Genomic DNA, 17,341 nt, shown 5'->3' with positions numbered 1-17,341 from the left:
CCTACTACATTCCAAACACCACAGGGAGGCACTCAGACATAAGGCCTTCTTTACCCTACATGGGGACAAGAGTGGAAAGATCCTTGCTACGATGCTGAGGAAACAGAGACAACACACATACATTGACAGGATTAGAGATAAGCAGTGGACCCTACACCGTCTCCCGACTGATATTATGAGAACGATCTGCGCATACTACACAGAGCTATACACACTCCCACAACCAAAAACCGAACTGGCAAAGGCACGCCTTCGTCGTTCGGTTCGAGACTACCTGACAAAGCACCCGATACCGACCCTGGACGCAGATGTCGCAGAACTAATTGACGAACCCATCACAATTGAGGAACTAGCGCTGGCAGTCAAACTCACTAAACCAGGCAAAAGCCCAGGGCCGGACGGCTTACCGGCAAAATACTATAAAACCTACGCCGAGGAGCTATACCCACCCATGGTGGAAGCATTCAACACGATACGAGACGGGAACCACATCCCCACACAAGCCCTAACAGCCCACATCACCATTATACCCAAAGACGGCAAAGACAGGGAACACTGCGGGAGCTACAGGCCAATCTCACTTATTAACTGCGACATTAAGCTATCTTGGCGATGCGTCTTACAAAACATATCTCATCTCTGGTCCACCCTGACCAGGTGGGATTTGTGACGGGACGCGAGGCACGTGACAACACCATCAGGGCGCTCACCCTCATGCACGGAGGTAGGAAAACAGACGGAGGCCTTCTCTTGCTGTCCACGGACGCAGAGAAGGCCTTTGATAGAGTGTGCTGGGTATACCTCTTCGAAACGCTAGCCCACATGGGGCTGGGACCACACACACGACACTGGATAGGCGCGGTATACCGAGAACAGACGGCCCAGGTGCTGGTCAATGGGGCGTTAACTGAAGCCTTTACCATACATAACGGTACAAGACAGGGGTGCCCCTATCCCTGCTCCTGTTCGTTCTCGCCCTGGAACCGTTTCTCACCAACCCCGAAATCACCCTCCCGAACATCCAGAAAGACCTGCGGATATTTGGCGATATATCTAACCTGAAATTTTTATTTATTTATTTTTTTTCATTCTTTATTTTGTAAAATTTTGTTGTAGGGGGGAGGGGTACAAAAGAGAAGGGGGGGGTCAAAGTTTGTCATCCAACTTTCATCACATATACATGAGCTAGTGATTCATCTCGTAATAGGCATTAAACATCGGCCTAAAGGTGTACATAGCAGGTCGCATGGCAGCATTGGGCAATTCAATAAAGTATACATTTTGCTGTAATCTACGGGTGCGTACAGTGTGCATTATAGGTCGTGCGAAATGCATTTCTTGCTGTGTGTAGCATTCCCGTAGTACAGGTAGCCTACTGGGTGGGGTAGGTGTTAGGAAGCCGCCTCTTGTCGCGGTTTCAGCGGTTTCTATATTTGTTTGCACTGTATTGGTCAAGTGAAGTCTTGGCAAGCCGAACACTGTGTTCGGAAGTAGGTGGGGGGGATTTGCGGGCAGCAGGGAGGCACGGTCTTGGGGTCCCTGTTAGATAGGTCTGTTCGAGGTCTATGGGGTGGGGGGGGAGTGGGGGGCCGTTTTCAAGTAGTAGGTGCATTTAGTGGTCGAGGGGTATGTCAGGTAGTTTTGTCCTGTGTGTGCGTTCCCCCGGGGTCGTGTCCTTGATAGTCGCTTCCTTGGGATGTCTCTGGGTTTTGGCCGAGTGTTACCTATTTGTTTGGAGTCTGTCCAATCCAGTTTGGTGCTCTGGCTAGTATCGGGGGCGTCTCAGTCGGGCTGGCACTGTTCCGGGTTGTGAGGGTTGGGTGGTGTCTGAAATTGTAGGATAGTGGTCCTGGGTATTGGGCGTTTGGGTAGTCTGGTTGAGGCGGTCCGTCTCACAATCAACATTTGTAGGCCCTGGGGGGTCTTTCGTGAGTGTTGTGTCGTGTAGTTGGTCTCTCCAGTGAGCGGGGGGGGGTTTCTATCTGAGTGGGTCAGCATGGTGGCGGTGGGTCCTTCGTTGTGGGGTGTGCTGTGGAGGAGGTGGGGTTGCAGGTTAGTGGGGTAAGGGTATTGCAGGTGTGGAGGAGGGTAGGTGTAGGCATAGAGGGGGGGAGGGTGCAGAGGATCCGCAGGGGGGAGCGGTGTCCGGTCCCGGGCCCCCAGTCCAGCCCCCCCCCGCCCCCGGGACGCGGGGCAGCTCCGGCTCTTCGTGATCGTCTTGGTTTGGTTGGGCGGACGGCCCGGCTCCCGCACCGTCGCCAGCTGGGTCCGCCAGGGCGTCAGCATCTTCCTCTATTGTCAGGTGTTGTGCTGCCCCCGCGTTTGTTGCAGTGGAGGCGAGCCATTGGAGCCAGTGGTACCACGCTTCGTGGTAGCGTTGTATGCGTCCCGTTGCGGAGTGGATTAGCTCTTCTATGCGCCTGATGTCCTCCACTCTGGTCATCCACTCTCTGATTGTCGGCGCCGTGCGTTGTTTCCAGTGTCCCGGGATGAGACTACGGGCTGCGTTCAGTAAGTGTGGGATCGCCGTCTTTTTAAAGCTGTTGATGGGGATCGTCGTTAGTTGGAGTAGGTATGTTTCGAGCGTAGGTTGCAGGTTTGCATCTGTTATGGTTGTGAGTATTTTGTGGACCTCCGTCCAGAAGGGCTGGATGAGGGGGCAGGACCACCATATATGGAAGAGGGATCCTAGTTCTCTCCCGCATCTCCAGCATTCCGGTTCGTTTGTGGCTTTCATCGTGGTTAGCTTTTCAGGCGTCCTGTACCAGTGCGAGAGCTTCTTATATCCTGTTTCTTGGAATTTGGTGGAGATGGAGGCTTTGTGTGTGAGTGTGAACACCGTTGACCATTGTTCCGCTGAGAGCGTGTGTCCTAGATCCCTTTCCCAGTACTTGGTGAAGTGGGGGTGTTGGTTTGCATGTGGTATAGGATCGAGATTACGTGTGGGGGGAGGGAGGATTTGCACAGATGGTCTCAAACACGGAGGGCGTTCGTGATGCCGAATCTAGAGTCGGTATGCTTCTCAGGAACCTCGTGAGTTGGTGGTATCTGAAGCGTAATAGCGTGGTGTGTGGAGTATTCGGGACCAGGGTGTCCAGGGGCGTTATCGTGCCTTGGTGGTATACATCTTTCAGTCTGCAGGGGGTCGGTAGGCCCAGGGCAGGCATGTAGAGGGGGTCCAATGCTGGGGTAAATTTCGGGTTGTGTGATATGGGGCACAGTGGTGACAGTTCCGGGGCTAAGTCCGTCCGGTGCGCCAGTCTCCTCCAGACTGCCATTGTGGCTTTTATTGTTGGGTGTTTTCTTGGTAGCTCTCCAGCCATGGTTTTCGGCAGCCAAGGGAGCAGTGTTAGGGGTATTTGTGAGAAGCTGGCCTCTATGGATATCCATAGTTTGTCTTTCGGGCCATGTGTCCATTCGATCAATCGTTGGAGGTGTACAGCATGTCTGTATTTCGTCATGTCGGGTAATCCCAGTCCACCTTGTAGTTTGGGTTTGGTGAGGGTGGCGAAGTTTAGTCTCGCTTTTTTGCGGGCCCAGACGTATTCCGTCAGGGTTTTACGGGTTTGTGACAGGAAGGTTTTGGGGATCTGGATTGGTAGGGTTTGTAGGAGGTACAGGAGTCGCGGGAGTATATTCATTTTGAGGACACTGATCCTCCCTAGCCACGTAATGTGCGGGAGCTGCCAGGAGTCAAGGTCCTTCTGTATCCGCTCGAGGAGGGGCGGGAAGTTGATACGGTAGATGTTCGATAGGTCTGCCGACAGCCATATCCCTAGGTATTTGATCATTTCTTTGCACCAGTGGAAGGGGAACTCTGTTTGCAGCACGGTTGCCAGTGCTGGGGGGCAGTTAACGTTGAGAATTTCAGATTTTGTGTAATTTATTTTTAGGTTGGATAGGGTGCCATATATGTCAAATTGGTGCGTGAGCTCCCTGAGGGAGGTTGTCGGGTTGGCGATTGTGAACAGGAGGTTGTCCGCGTAGGCGGAGACTTTGCTGGCTCCCCAGCTGCCCCCAATTCCTGTTATGTGGGGTTGGGCTCGTATTGCATTGAGGAACGGTTCCAGGGTTATGACAAAAAGTAGGGGCGATAGGGGGCACCCCTGTCTGGTGCCGTTCCTGATCTCAAATGGGTCAGAGAGAATCCCGTTGACTTGGACTCGGGCCGTCGGATAGGCGTACAGGGCCAGGATTCGTGCCATCATATGGGGTCCCATTCCCAGGCGTTCTAGCGTGTATCTTAGGAAGGACCAATCGACCCTGTCGAACGCCTTCTCCGCGTCGGTCGAGACCAGCAGGGCGGGGGAGGTTCCTCTCCGGGCCGCATGGAGAAGGTTGAGTGCCTTGGTTGTGTTGTCCCTGGCCTCCCGGCCCTCCACAAAGCCCACCTGATCAGGGTGGATGAGATTCGGCAGTAGGGGCTGCAGGCGCAGGGACAGTATTTTGGCAAACAGTTTGAGATCGGCGTTCAACAGGGAGATCGGTCTGTAGTTGGCGCATGAGGAGGGGTCTTTTCCTTCTTTTGGGAGTACCACGACGTGTGCTAGGAGCATGTTGGGGTCCAGCGAGCCTCCGCATTGTGTTGCGTTAAAGAGTGCAAGTAGGTGCGGGGCGAGTCTATCTGCAAACATTTTGTAGTACTTCGCCGTGTATCCGTCTGGTCCGGGGCTCTTTCCCTGTTTGGCCAGTTTAATGGCCCTATGTATCTCCGCTTCCGTTATATCTTCTTCGAGTGCAGATATGTCCTGGGGTGTCAGTGTGGTAGTGATATTCTGTTCAATGTATGACTTTTGCCGTGTTCTGAATGCCTCCTCTCCTTCTTGTGCACGTACAGTGTTCGAGGGTAGACAGTATAACGAGGCGTAATATTGCCGGAAGCCCTCTGCTATGGCCTTCGGGGTCTGTAGCGTGGTTCCTGCCATGGATATCTTTGGGACGTAGCTCTTCTGCCTCCGGGCCCTCAATGCCCTAGCAAGCAATTTGCCGCTTTTGTTTCCATATTCATAGAATGTATTTTTCGTGAGTTGGAATTGGAATTGTATTTTTGACGTTAGACAGGAGTTGAGTTTCGCTCTGATCTCTAGGAGTTGTTTATAAGTTTCGTCTCGGAGGTCATGTTTGTGGAGCGTTTCGAGTTGCGCCAGTTGGGTGGAGAGGTGCGCAATTTCTTTTGTGCGCTGTTTTTTCAGGCGGGTGCCGTGTTTAATGAGTATCCCCCGAATAACGCATTTATGCGCTTCCCAGATGGCCGTTGGTGTGCTGTCTGTTGTCTTGTTGGTGAGGAAGAAGTGGTCCAGGGTGTTTTTAATTTCCGTTTGTATCAGCGGGTCTTCTAAGAGTGATTCGTTGAGTTTCCATGTCCATTGTGGTCGGAAGGGTCTTGGGTTTTCTATGGTGAGTATCACAGGCGCGTGATCCGACCAGGTCATGGGGGCGATACGGGCTGAACGCAGTATGTCTAAGGCTCTGTGCTGGGTTAGGAAGTAATCTATCCTCGAGTAGGATTTGTGTGGTGGTGAGTAGTAAGTGTAATCCTTCTCTGCGTGGTGTAGGATGCGCCAGCAGTCTACGAGTTGGTGGTTCGTAAGGAGGGTCTTCAGTCCTCTGGTGACGTGTTCCGGGATTGTGGAGCTTCCTTTAGATGTGTCCATTCTGGGGTCCAAGGGGGCGTTGAGGTCTCCTCCTATTATAACTGTTCCCGCGCTGAACGCGTCCAGGTTTCGCAGAGCCGAGGCTAGAAATGTTTTTTGGACTTTGTTTGGGAGGTAGAGGTTCGCGAGTGTGACTTTGGTGTCCCCTATATACCCTCTGAGAAAGAGGTATCTTCCTTCCCGGTCCCTCTCCTCCGCTTCCAAGCGGAACTGGGTGTCCGCCGAGAACAGTATGGCCACTCCTTTGGATTTGGTGGAGGGGTTATGCGCGTAGTAGCCAGTTGGGAAGTATTTATCTGAGAATTTGGGGGCCTGTGTTGCTAGGAAGTGTGTTTCCTGAAAGAAAGCTATTGATATCTTGAGTGCTCTGATTTCTCTCAGTGCTCTTGCTCGTTTTTGTGGAGAGTTCAATCCCTTCGCGTTGATTGTGTAGAGCTTAATGCCCTCTCCCGCATGCCCGGAGGCGCAGGGGGCGGGGGGCGGGGGGCCCATCACACGGAGACAGCTCCGGTACGGAATTAGTGGGTGAGGGGGTGGGGTGTTGGAGGCGAGAGGAGGGAGGGTGGTGGTACCCAGAAAAAGAAGAGGTGGGGGTTGGGGGGAGGTTAGGTAGGTTTGGAAAGGTAGTCGGTGTAGCGTAGTGTATGTCGGTGTTGTTGAGTCGCGTAGGCGACTGGTATTAGGGGTAATGTGCCACTGGTAGGTGGGTGTCCGAGGACAGTGTCCGTCGTAGCCACCTCATAGTCTGTTGGCAGTGAACCCGTGGGGCAGGTGGCGTCGATAGTTTGGTGGGTCACCTACTGTAAGTTGTTGTCCGGTGATGTATCACTATCCGCGTCCATCTCCTGCTGCCCAGTAGCTGTGGTATTTGGCACCCAGAGGGGTCAGGGCCGTTCTAGCGGTCCAGTGTGCGGTGAGGTGAGTGGCCATATTGGTAGCCATTTGGTGCGTGCCTTGCAGCGTTCAGTATGTAAGTGCGTTAAGAGCGTGCGTATAAATAGCATTTGTGAGAACATCATGAGAACAATATGGGGAGAACATGAGAGCAACGTAAAAACAACATATTTAACATGGTTACATAGGTTATGTCCCCATTGTCAGGGAGAATAGCAGTACCATTTATGAACATTTAGAAACAGTAACATTCTGACCATGCCCGCGCCTCACGGGGGGCCCACCCCGAGATTGCTCGAGGTGTGCGCCCCGCGGTGCGCTTTTACCTTACACATATTTAACATGGTTACATAGGTTATGTCCCCATTGTCAGGGAGAGTAGCAGTACCATTTATGAACATTTAGAAACAGTAACATTCTGACCATGCCCGCGCCTCACGGGGGGCCCACCCCGAGATTGCTCGAGGTGTGCGCCCGCGGTGCGCTTTTACCTTACACGTTGTTGTATTGAGCAGGGTAGGGGGAGTACAGAGAACTAAGAGAGGGAGGGGGGAAGGCAGGAGGAAAAGTGGGAGGAGGGGGTAGTTCAATTTGGAGGAGAGATGTAGGAGAGGGGTAGCGAAGTCAGCAAAGAGACATTTATCAGTAAGCAATACATTTGTTAGAGCCAGCAAGTGGAGGTGCTACCAGCTCCCTCTGCGGGCCATTCAAACACCTCCCGAGAGTGAGACAAAGCGTGAAGTTTAGGTCCCTCACCCTCTGTTTCGAGTAGATAAAAAATAGCGTTTGATCTGTGGTATATAGTAGTAGGTGAGTGGTAATTCCCCACCCTCTAGTGTGTGCGTGGTGTCTGTGGTGAATTCGTGTGTGTGGGCCTCAGGGGGGTGTATATTGCGGGTATGTTCTGGGTGTGTGTGTCCAGATTGGTTAGGTGGTGTGGGTGTCTATGGTTATTTGGGTCCGTGTATGAGTTCTCTTTCTAGTGCATTGAGTGTAAGTGTGTGTGTGTAGGGTGGTGTACAGGTGTATGAGTGGTGTGAACCTCAACGTAATACTTGCTCTTTCGAGTCAGTCTTCGGCATACAAGTCCTTTACAAGCAGTCCAGTGTAATACCGAGGTGCCAGTTCAAGGTATCGTGTTAGCGGGTGTTCCATGTGCAGGGATTGGGGTGTGACAGGTGAGACTCTATGTCTCGTGCTGTATGATAGCAGGGGCTTGCGTGGCTTCAGTCCGGTAGTAGGCGTGCTGGTGGGTTCTGCTGGGTTGTCCCCGTTGAGGTAGCGTTGGTCCTGAGCGGTTTGTGGGCTCCGGGGTTGTGAGGGTCGACTCCTTGAGTTGGTGGGGCCAGGTAGTTTCTGGGTGGTGATAGGTCTATGGGCCGGTGAGGTGTGGGCGTAGTTCCAAAGTGAGGGCAGCTGTAGTGCCCTGGGGATGTCCGCTTCTGACGATTTGCCTTTAGGATGGTTGTCAGTTTATCTTATCTCTGGTTGTTAGGGAGGTAAGAGGGGGGGGTCAATAAAGAGGCAAGATAATCGGGCATTTGTCTTCGGGGTCATCCCACCCTTCCCCGTGTGGATATGGGTAGTAGAGCTCTTTGGATTCAGGCTGGCATCGCTGGGTAGGTGGCGGTGGCGGGGGGGGGGGGGCAAATTCTCCATCTCCTTATTCTTCGGGGTCGATTAGTCGGTGATGAGTGTGTAGGGCATCTCTGTCGGGTCCCTGGTGGGTGCGGCGTGTTGGCCGCCCTGTGAGGCGTTCATTAAGCGGGCATGTAGTCCAGTCCGGGATAGGAGTGTGGGGGAGGCCTAGGGCTTCCTGGAAGGCCAAGACATCCTGCGGCGTTCTTATTACGGCTTCCATGGTGCCCTGTCTAGCTGAAAGGGCAAAAGGGAACTGCCACCTGTATCTTATCTGGGCATCTTGCATAGCAGCGGTGAGGGGCCGCAGGGCTCTCCGGGCCTGCAGGGTGAGGTGGGAGAGGTCATTGTAGATCTCTATTGCCTGCCCCTCAATCCTCCATGTTCTCTCTGTGCGGGCTTTTCGTATAATTTCTTCCTTTAATTGGAAGTCCTGTATGTGGCAAATTAGATCCCTGGGGGGTGCGCCTGGGGGGGGTTTGGGTCTCAGTGCCCTATGTGCTCTATCCATGTGGATGCGGGCGTCCCTTGGCCTGCCCAATATGCGGTTGAAAATCGGGGTCAGTGTGGCCCTAGCGTCTTCTGGTGCATCAGATTCTCTGCAGCCCCTTACCCTGATATTATGCCTGCGGCTGCGGTTGTCAAGATCCTCTATGTGGAGGCGCAGGTCTTGTATGTGTCTGGTGTGGGCCTCTGTGGCTTGTATTGCAGGGCAGTGTGGGTTGGGGCCTTGTGTTTCTAGGGCTTGTACCCTTGTCTCTAGTGCTGTGAGTGAGGTGCCCAGGGCCGAGATCTCTGTGCGCAGGGTGGTCTTTACCTCTTCTAGCAGTGCCTGGAAATCCTCTTTTTTTGGCAGGGAGGCAAATAGTGCGTACCAGTCTGGAGTCTGTGGGGCCGGTCGGCCATTTTCCGTGCTCGGGAGTTCCCCTGACAGCGTGGAGCTCGGAGAGGAGGGCGCCATGTTGGAAGCTTCCTCCTGGGAAAGAAAGTCTCCCGGCGTGTTCAGGTAGCTGCGGATGGATGGGTGCGAGCTGTTCCCCTGTGTTCTTGGCGTGGAGGGGGTCATTTGGGCTCTTTTAGTGCGTCCCATGGGTGCCGGATTGTGCTTATTTGCCGTGCGTGGTTGCAGCTTGGAGCGGAGCTCGGGGATTAGGCGGCCATTCCTGTTCGGCGCCAAGCCACGCCCCTCTAACCTGAAAATTAACTACAGTAAATCATACATCCTTAATGTTAGCGTCCCCACCACACGCGCGGACCCCCTACAACGTAGTTTCCCCTTTCAATGGGCCGAACATAAAATTAGATACTTAGGAATTTGGCTGACCAAGCAGAGTAGAGACAGAGTAGGGACAATTTCGCCGACATACTACAAACGTTCCAAAGAGATCTGAGGGAATGGTCATATCTGCACATCTCGTGGCTTGGGAGAGTACAGGTCATAAAAATTAACTTTCTCCCACGCCTATTATACCTCCTCCAGGCCATTCCCATCGTAATACCAGGCCCGTCCTTTAACTCACTCAGAAAAGAAATGACAAGATACGTAAAGAACGGGGGGAGACCTAGAGTGAAATTCGCCACACTGACACAACCTAAAGACAAAGGGGGACTAGCCCTCCCAGACTTTCACCAGTACTACATGGCCACACACCTACAGAGAATAATGGAATGGTCTAAGGACGGAGTGCACAAACTATGGAAGACGGTGGAAGAGACAGAGGCAGGCAGACCGGTCTCAGGACTTCCCTGGGGCCGAGACGCGGCCGAATGGGGCAAAATTTCCATATACACGAGACACACCCTGAGAGTGTGGAAGAGGGCCGCGAGGAGGGGGAACATGTCACCATACCTCTCCCCCCTCCTGCCACTGACGCACAACGAGAACTTTCCCCCGGGACTAGACCCAAGAGCCCTCAAACACATCCTCCCAGACAAATCCCCACGCCTACACCACATCCTCCAAGGAGGGAAATGTAAAACGCTAACAGATATGTTAGGAGAGACGCCCCTGACCTTTATGCACCACTTTCGGTACGCCCAACTAACCAACTTTGTCCACTCCCTGCCACAGGGATCGGCACTCACCAGAGACCGGACCACAATAGAGGTGGTCAGCTCACACCCAGACCCACTCCCGCATGGAGTGTCCTTCCTATACTCCATGCTACAATCAGAAACCCCATCCAAGACACCCCTTTTTATGGGAAAATGGGAGGCCGCCCTCGGCAACACGCTTACAGAAGCAGAATGGGAATCCATCTGCTACCTCACACACCACTGTTCCACACACAGTAAAACACAGGAAACAGCCTATAAGCTGCTAACACACTGGTATAGGACACCACATCTCCTTCACCATGTAAACCCAGACCACTCCAGGTTATGCTGGAGATGCGAACGAGAGGTAGGCACCACGAAACACATTTGGTGGGATTGCGTGCTGATCCAGCCATACTGGAAGAGGATACACAAAATGCTAGAGAAATTCACGGATGTGCCCCCCCCCCCTTGGAACCAGCAGCGATGCTCCTGCACCACACATCAGTTCCCCACTCTAGATACAAAATGTCCATGACTATTAGAATACTTAATGTGGCCAAACGAGTGCTCCCCCAATTCTGGAAACAAACAGTGACACCCCCGCTCTCGACCTGGTTTAGCCAAATGGAGGAACTCAGGACAATAGAGGAGCTGACCATGACGGTCAATACTACCCCTACGACCTACATGAGCATATGGACGCACTGGATCCTAGAGACAGCAAAGGAGGGATTCCAACTAGAACTCAGAACTGACACTGACGAACACCACAACACAGACAGATAAGACCCAGAACACATACTCCAGATGACAGAAGACGACTGACAGACGATCAGAACAGAACCCCCCCTTTCCTCCCACCCTGACGCACCCCCCATTCTCCCTAACAACCCGAGTTATACCACTGCCTGAACCCACTCTACCGCACCCACCGCAACAAGGGATAACCTCACCCTGAAAGAAAACACACACAGAACGACATGAACCCCCCAGACCTGTCGGGGATAACACCCTAACGACATACCAGACAAACGAACGTAATAACCCCAGACGGGCCCGGAAACGACACGGCTAAAGCCGCAACCACCCACTCAGCAAGGGGGAACCTCTTGCCCACAATACCATCCCATCCCTAATTAAACACAGGATATACTAACAGTAACAGTGGGGAAAACACAAACTCAACAAGGGCAATACCACACGACTTGAGACAAAGGGCCCTATGAGAGGCCCGACAACAGAGGCCAGAAGAGAGGCCTATGAATCCAGGCTCACACACAGAATGAACCTCTAATACAATGTATGCACCGAAAAGATAGCGTGGGAACACCGACACACAGACGGAACTCGAAAAAAGATAGCTGGGACATAACGAATGCACCAAGGTTCTTACATATACAAATGACACAGATAACGGTGCTCACTTCACAAACACCGACACCTTGTAAAATGCTACCTAACCTGGAGTAATGACGGTTACTATGCATATGGTTCATCCCATTTATAACATGTACAAAAACTTGTATTAAGTGAAGCACATAACACCAGAGAATGGGGACCTGCGAGTCCGTCCACGCTGTGGGCCTGCGAGCCCGACCTGACATTATTTGCCATAACACGTTGTGGAGACCTGCGAGTCTCACTGATCCTTTACACCTGCATGACGAATAAATAAAAATTATATTTACAAAAAAAAAAAATAAAAAATTCTTCTTTGGATGTATTCTGAGTACATACTCAGCAGAACCAAAGAGAGATCAGTGTGAGATGAGAAGCTGACATAATTATTTCCCCTAATAGCCAATCACTATCCTCTTCTTATTTGTACCCTTTCCCCTTAGAACGGGTTTGAAATGTTAAACCGATGATGGGGCAGAGTGATTGACTGTGAATGCAGAGTAAAGTTAGTTGAGTTGAGTATGTACTCTCATCTAATAATGAAGTTGCTGTGTGTAAAGGGGGAACATGGCCAAAGGTACAGGGTTATTCTATTATGCAAAACATTTTATTTTTTATATAAAGCTAAAGATATTTGATCAGGGAGAATATACAGCATTAATATATGAGGCCAAAACCTATCCAATGTACACATTTTGATGCCCAGTGTTCCTTTAAGATTCTTATTTTACGTTAGTATTTCACTAAAACCACCTACAATCCGCACTAACTACTAATTTATCTTTTACTTTAACCTAAATCTAAGGGTAAAACCTCTATGATCTTCATGTAGCAAAAATCTGTTTATTGCTTGTTGATGATATGGAAGTTCTAAAGAAGATAAGCGAGTGCTTTCACCATCATTGTGCAAATTCAACACACTTCCCTCAACATAGATACTATAAAGGCAGCTGTGTTTATGTTCCTATCTGTACAATCTGATGAAAACTTCCCAACATTTTCCAAATAAATCCTCTACTTGCTACCGATCACTAATATCAAAACCAGATGGCATGTTTATTTGATATAGCTTACATTGTATTGATGATATTATCGGTATTGTGGTTATTATAACACGGGATCCCACTATAAATCAAGTTGGTCTAGAGCAATTATAGGGTTAATGTTTTGAAACAAATTTATGTAATATAAAGAGATTATATAAACAGAGAGAAACATACAAGTCTGATGTATTGATGTCAGTGTATTGTGTACATTATAACACAAGCTTCAGAACTCGCCATCACTACCTAGGGCTGTCCTAAACACAATTCACACACCATTGCAGAGGCATAATGTGCAGACAAGTATGTGTTTTAGATTTAGGGCAATTCAGGGTAGCTTTGTTGGTCCATCCCAGTTTACTCAGAGATGGAGGTCATCTGCCATATACACTGTTCAGCCACTTAACTAATATCGTATAGGTCCCCCTTGGAAAAACAGCTCTGATGCGTTGAGGCATGGACTCCACAAGACCTATGAACATGCCCAGTGGTATCTGGCACCAATACATTAGCAGTTTAAGAGTAGGAAAATGGGTCGCAAGAGAATACTGAGAACGGGCAGCAGCTGAATTAGCCTGCCCTTCGGTCGGTCCCCGCTCAGTTCTCAAGCTGTTTTTTTTTTTTGGCGCAACTTGTGCCATTACGGAGAGAACATCTCTGAAACATATCAGACTGGTCCCACCCATACGGGCAGTCCAGATCCGAAATGCCAGCAAGTTCTCTCTGCACGAGAGACACAGCAACCCCAGACGATCGTTTCAGCCTTGTTAGGCATCATCAGTGAGGCATAGCTGACATCTCCCTAGGCACCGTGAGCAAGGGGTCCACGTCTGGATTATCCCTTTAAACTTGTGGAGAGTAAGAAAATGGGTCAAAAGAGAATACTGAGAACAGGCAGCAGCTGAAAAAGCCTGCCCTTCGGTCGGTCCCCGCTCAGTTCTCAAGCTGTTTTTTTTTGCTCATCTTGTGCCATTACAGAGAGAACATCTCTGAAACATATCAGACTGGTCCCACCCATACGGGCAGTCCAGATCCGAAATGCCAGCAAGTTCTCTCTGCACGAGAGACACAGCAACCCCAGACGATTGTTTCAGCCTTGTTAGGCATCATCAGTGAGGCATAGCTGATATCTCCCTAGGCACCGTGAGCAAGGGGTCCACGTCTGGATTATCCCTTTAAACTTGTGGAGAGTAAGAAAATGGGTCGCAAGAGTATACTGAGAATGGGCAGCAGCTGATATAGCCTGCCCTTCGGTCGGTCCCCGCTCAGTTCTCAAGCTGCTTTTTTTGCTCATCTTGTGCCATTAGAGAGAGAACATCTCTGAAACATATCAGACTGGTCCCACCCATACGGGCAGTCCAGATCCAAAATGCCAGCAAGTTCTCTCTGCACGAGAGACACAGCAACCCCAGACGATCGTTTCAGCCTTGTTAGGCATCATCAGTGAGGCATAGCTGATATCTCCCTAGGCACCGTGAGCAAGAGGTCCACGTCTGGATTACCCCTTTAAGCTTGTGGAGAGTTAGAAAATGGGTCGCAAGAGAATACTGAGAATGGGCAGCAGCTGAAATAGCCTGCCCTTCGGTCGGTCCCCGTTCAGTTCTCAAGCTGGTTTTTTTGCTCATCTTGTGCCATTACAGAGAGAACATCTCTGAAACATATCAGACTGGTCCCACCCATACGGGCAGTCCAGATCCAAAATGCCAGCAAGTTCTCTCTGCACGAGAGACACAGCAACCCCAGACGATCGTTTCAGCCTTGTTAGGCATCATCAGTGAGGCATAGCTGATATCTCCCTTGGCACGGTGAGCAAGGGGTCCACGTCTGGATTATCCCTTTAAACTTGTGGAGAGTAATAAAATGGGTCACAATCCGGGAATTATAATATTATATATTATATATAAATCCGTGATTTATATGTATTGACTCCTATAAGATACTGGAAGCCAATGTAAGGACTGACAGAGGGGTGAGGTGTGAGGACTGACCTAGAGAGGAAAATTATTCTGGCTGCGGCATTCATTACAGACTATGGAGGGGCAATACAGCTTTTGGGAAGACCAATCAGGAGAGGGTTACAATAATCCATGCGGGAAATTACTAGAGCAGTGATGGCGAACGTTTTTGAGCCCGAGTGCCCAAACCGCAATACATGCCAATTTTTTTTCCTTAAAGTGCCAACACGGCAATTAAACCTGAATATTGAGGTTTAAGTTTAGAAAAAACAACTCGGACTGTTGTCCGAACTAATTAACAACACAACAACAGAGAGTTCAATGATACAAATTTTAAATAATGATATAAATAGATAAAATTAAGCTTATATTTATTAGTATCTCCAACAAATGCAATACATACACACACAGACTGCTGAATACATACACACAAGACTGCTGAATACACATACACACAAGACTGCTGAATATAGAGACTGATGAATACACAGACAGACAGTCTGCTGAGTACACAGACAGACAGTCTGCTGAGTACACAGACAGACAGTCTGCTGAGTACACAGACAGACAGTCTGCTGAGTACACAGACAGACAGTCTGCTGAGTACACAGACAGACAGTCTGCTGAGTACACAGACAGACAGTCTGCTGAATACACAGACAGACAGTCTGCTGAGTACACAGACAGACAGTCTGCTGAGTACACAGACAGTCTGCTGAGTACACAGACAGTCTGCTGAGTACACAGACAGTATGCTGAGTACACAGTCTGCTGAGTACACAGTCTGCTGAGTACACAGTCTGCTAAGTAGACAGTCTGCTAAGTAGACAGTCTGCTGAGTACACAGACAGTCTGCTGAGTACACAGACAGTCTGCTGAGTACACAGACAGTCTGCTGAGTACACGCACACACACTGCATTGAGGGGTGTGTCTGTGTGTGAGGGTTGCTGTGTGTGAGAGGGTTGCTGTGTGTGAGAGGGTTGCTGTGTGTGAGAGGGGTGCTGTGTGTGAGAGGGGTGCTGTGTGTGGGGGGGTAGGGGTACTGCTGGGGGGTAGGGGTGCTGTGTGTGTGGGGGGGGTAGGAGTACTGCTGGGGGGTAGGGGTGCTGTGTGTGGGTGGTAGGGGTACTGCTGGGGGGTAGGGGTGCTGTGTGTGTGGGGGGTAGGAGTACTGCTGGGGGGTAGGGGTACTGCTGGGGGGGTAGGGATGCTGTGTGTGGGGGGGTAGGGGTGCTGTGTGTGTGGGGGGTAGGGGTGCTGTGTGTGTGGGGGGGTAGGGGTGCTGTGTGTGTGGGGGGTAGGGGTACTGCTGGGGGGGTAGGGATGCTGTGTGTGGGGGGGGTAGGGGTGCTGTGTGTGTGGGGGGGTAGGGGTACTGCTGGGGGGTAGGGGTGCTGTGTGTGTGGCGGGGGTAGGGGTGCTGTGTGTGTGGGGGGTGGTAGGGGTACTGCTGGGGGGTAGGGGTGCTGTGTTTGTGGCGGGGGTAGGAGTACTGCTGGGGGGTAGGGGTGCTGTGTGTGGGGGGGGTAGGAGTACTGCTGGGGGGCAGGGGTGCTGTGTGTGTGGGGGTAGGGGTGCTGTGTGTGTGGGGGGTAGGGGTACTGCAGGGGGGTAGGGGTGCTGTGTGTGGGGGTAGGGGTTCTGCTGGGGGGTAGGGGTGCTGTGTGTGTGGGGGGGTAGGGGTGCTGTGTGTGTGGGGGGGGGGGTAGGGGTGCTGTGTGTGTGTGGGGTAGGGGTACTGCTGGGGGTAGGGGTGCTGTGTGTGGGGGGGTAGGGGTACTGCTGGGGGGTAGGGGTGCTGTGTGTGTGGGGGTAGGGGTACTGCTGGGGGGTAGGGGTGCTGTGTGTGGGGGGGGTAGGGGTACTGCTGGGGGGTAGGGGTGCTGTGTGAGTGGGGGGTAGGGGTACTGCTGGGGGGTAGGGGTGCTGTGTGGGGAGTAGGGGTACTGCTGGGGGGTAGGGGTGCTGTGTGGGGAGTAGGGGTACTGCTGGGGGGTAGGGGTACTTCTGCTGTGTGTGTGGGGGGTAGGGGTACTGCTGGGGGCTAGGGGTGCTGTGTGTGTGGGGGGTGGGGGTACTGCTGGGGGCTAGGGGTGCGGTGTGTGGGGGTGGGGTAGGGGTACTGCTGGGGGCTAGGGGTGCGGTGTGTGGGGGTGGGGTACATTAAATTATCTTCTCCCCCCCTTCTTACCTTTAATGAAGGGGGGGCACAGTCATCCCTGGTGGTCCGGTGGTGGCAAGTACTGCTTCCGGTTCGGGAGGCAGGGGAGGGATCTTTGCAGCAGCTCCCCTGTCCTCCCGCGCGATGCTGTGTGGAGCGTTGCCATGGTAACGCGCGGCAACGCTCCACAGAGCTTGCTCGCGGGAGGACAGGGGAGCTGCTGCAAAGATCCCTCCCCTGCCTCCCCCTGCCTCCCCCTGCCTCCCGAAATAGGGGCATACCTATGGATCTGTGAAGAGATGTGAGGGGCTAGAATTGTTCAGTGATTTATATGTATTGACTCCTATAAGATACTGGAAGCCAATGTAAGGACTGACAGAGGGGTGAGGTGTGAGGACTGACCTAGAGAGGAAAATTATTCTGGCTGCGGCATTCATTACAGACTATGGAGGGGCAATACAGCTTTTGGGAAGACCAATCAGGAGAGGGTTACAATAATCCATGCGGGAAATTACTAGAGCAGTGATGGCGAACGTTTTTGAGCCCGAGTGCCCAAA

This window comes from Pelobates fuscus, chromosome 4, assembly GCF_036172605.1.
Source record: "Pelobates fuscus isolate aPelFus1 chromosome 4, aPelFus1.pri, whole genome shotgun sequence".
Lineage (NCBI taxonomy): Eukaryota > Metazoa > Chordata > Amphibia > Anura > Pelobatidae > Pelobates > Pelobates fuscus.
The sequence above is the reverse complement of the archived record's forward strand: the minus strand, read 5'-3'. Positions refer to the sequence as shown.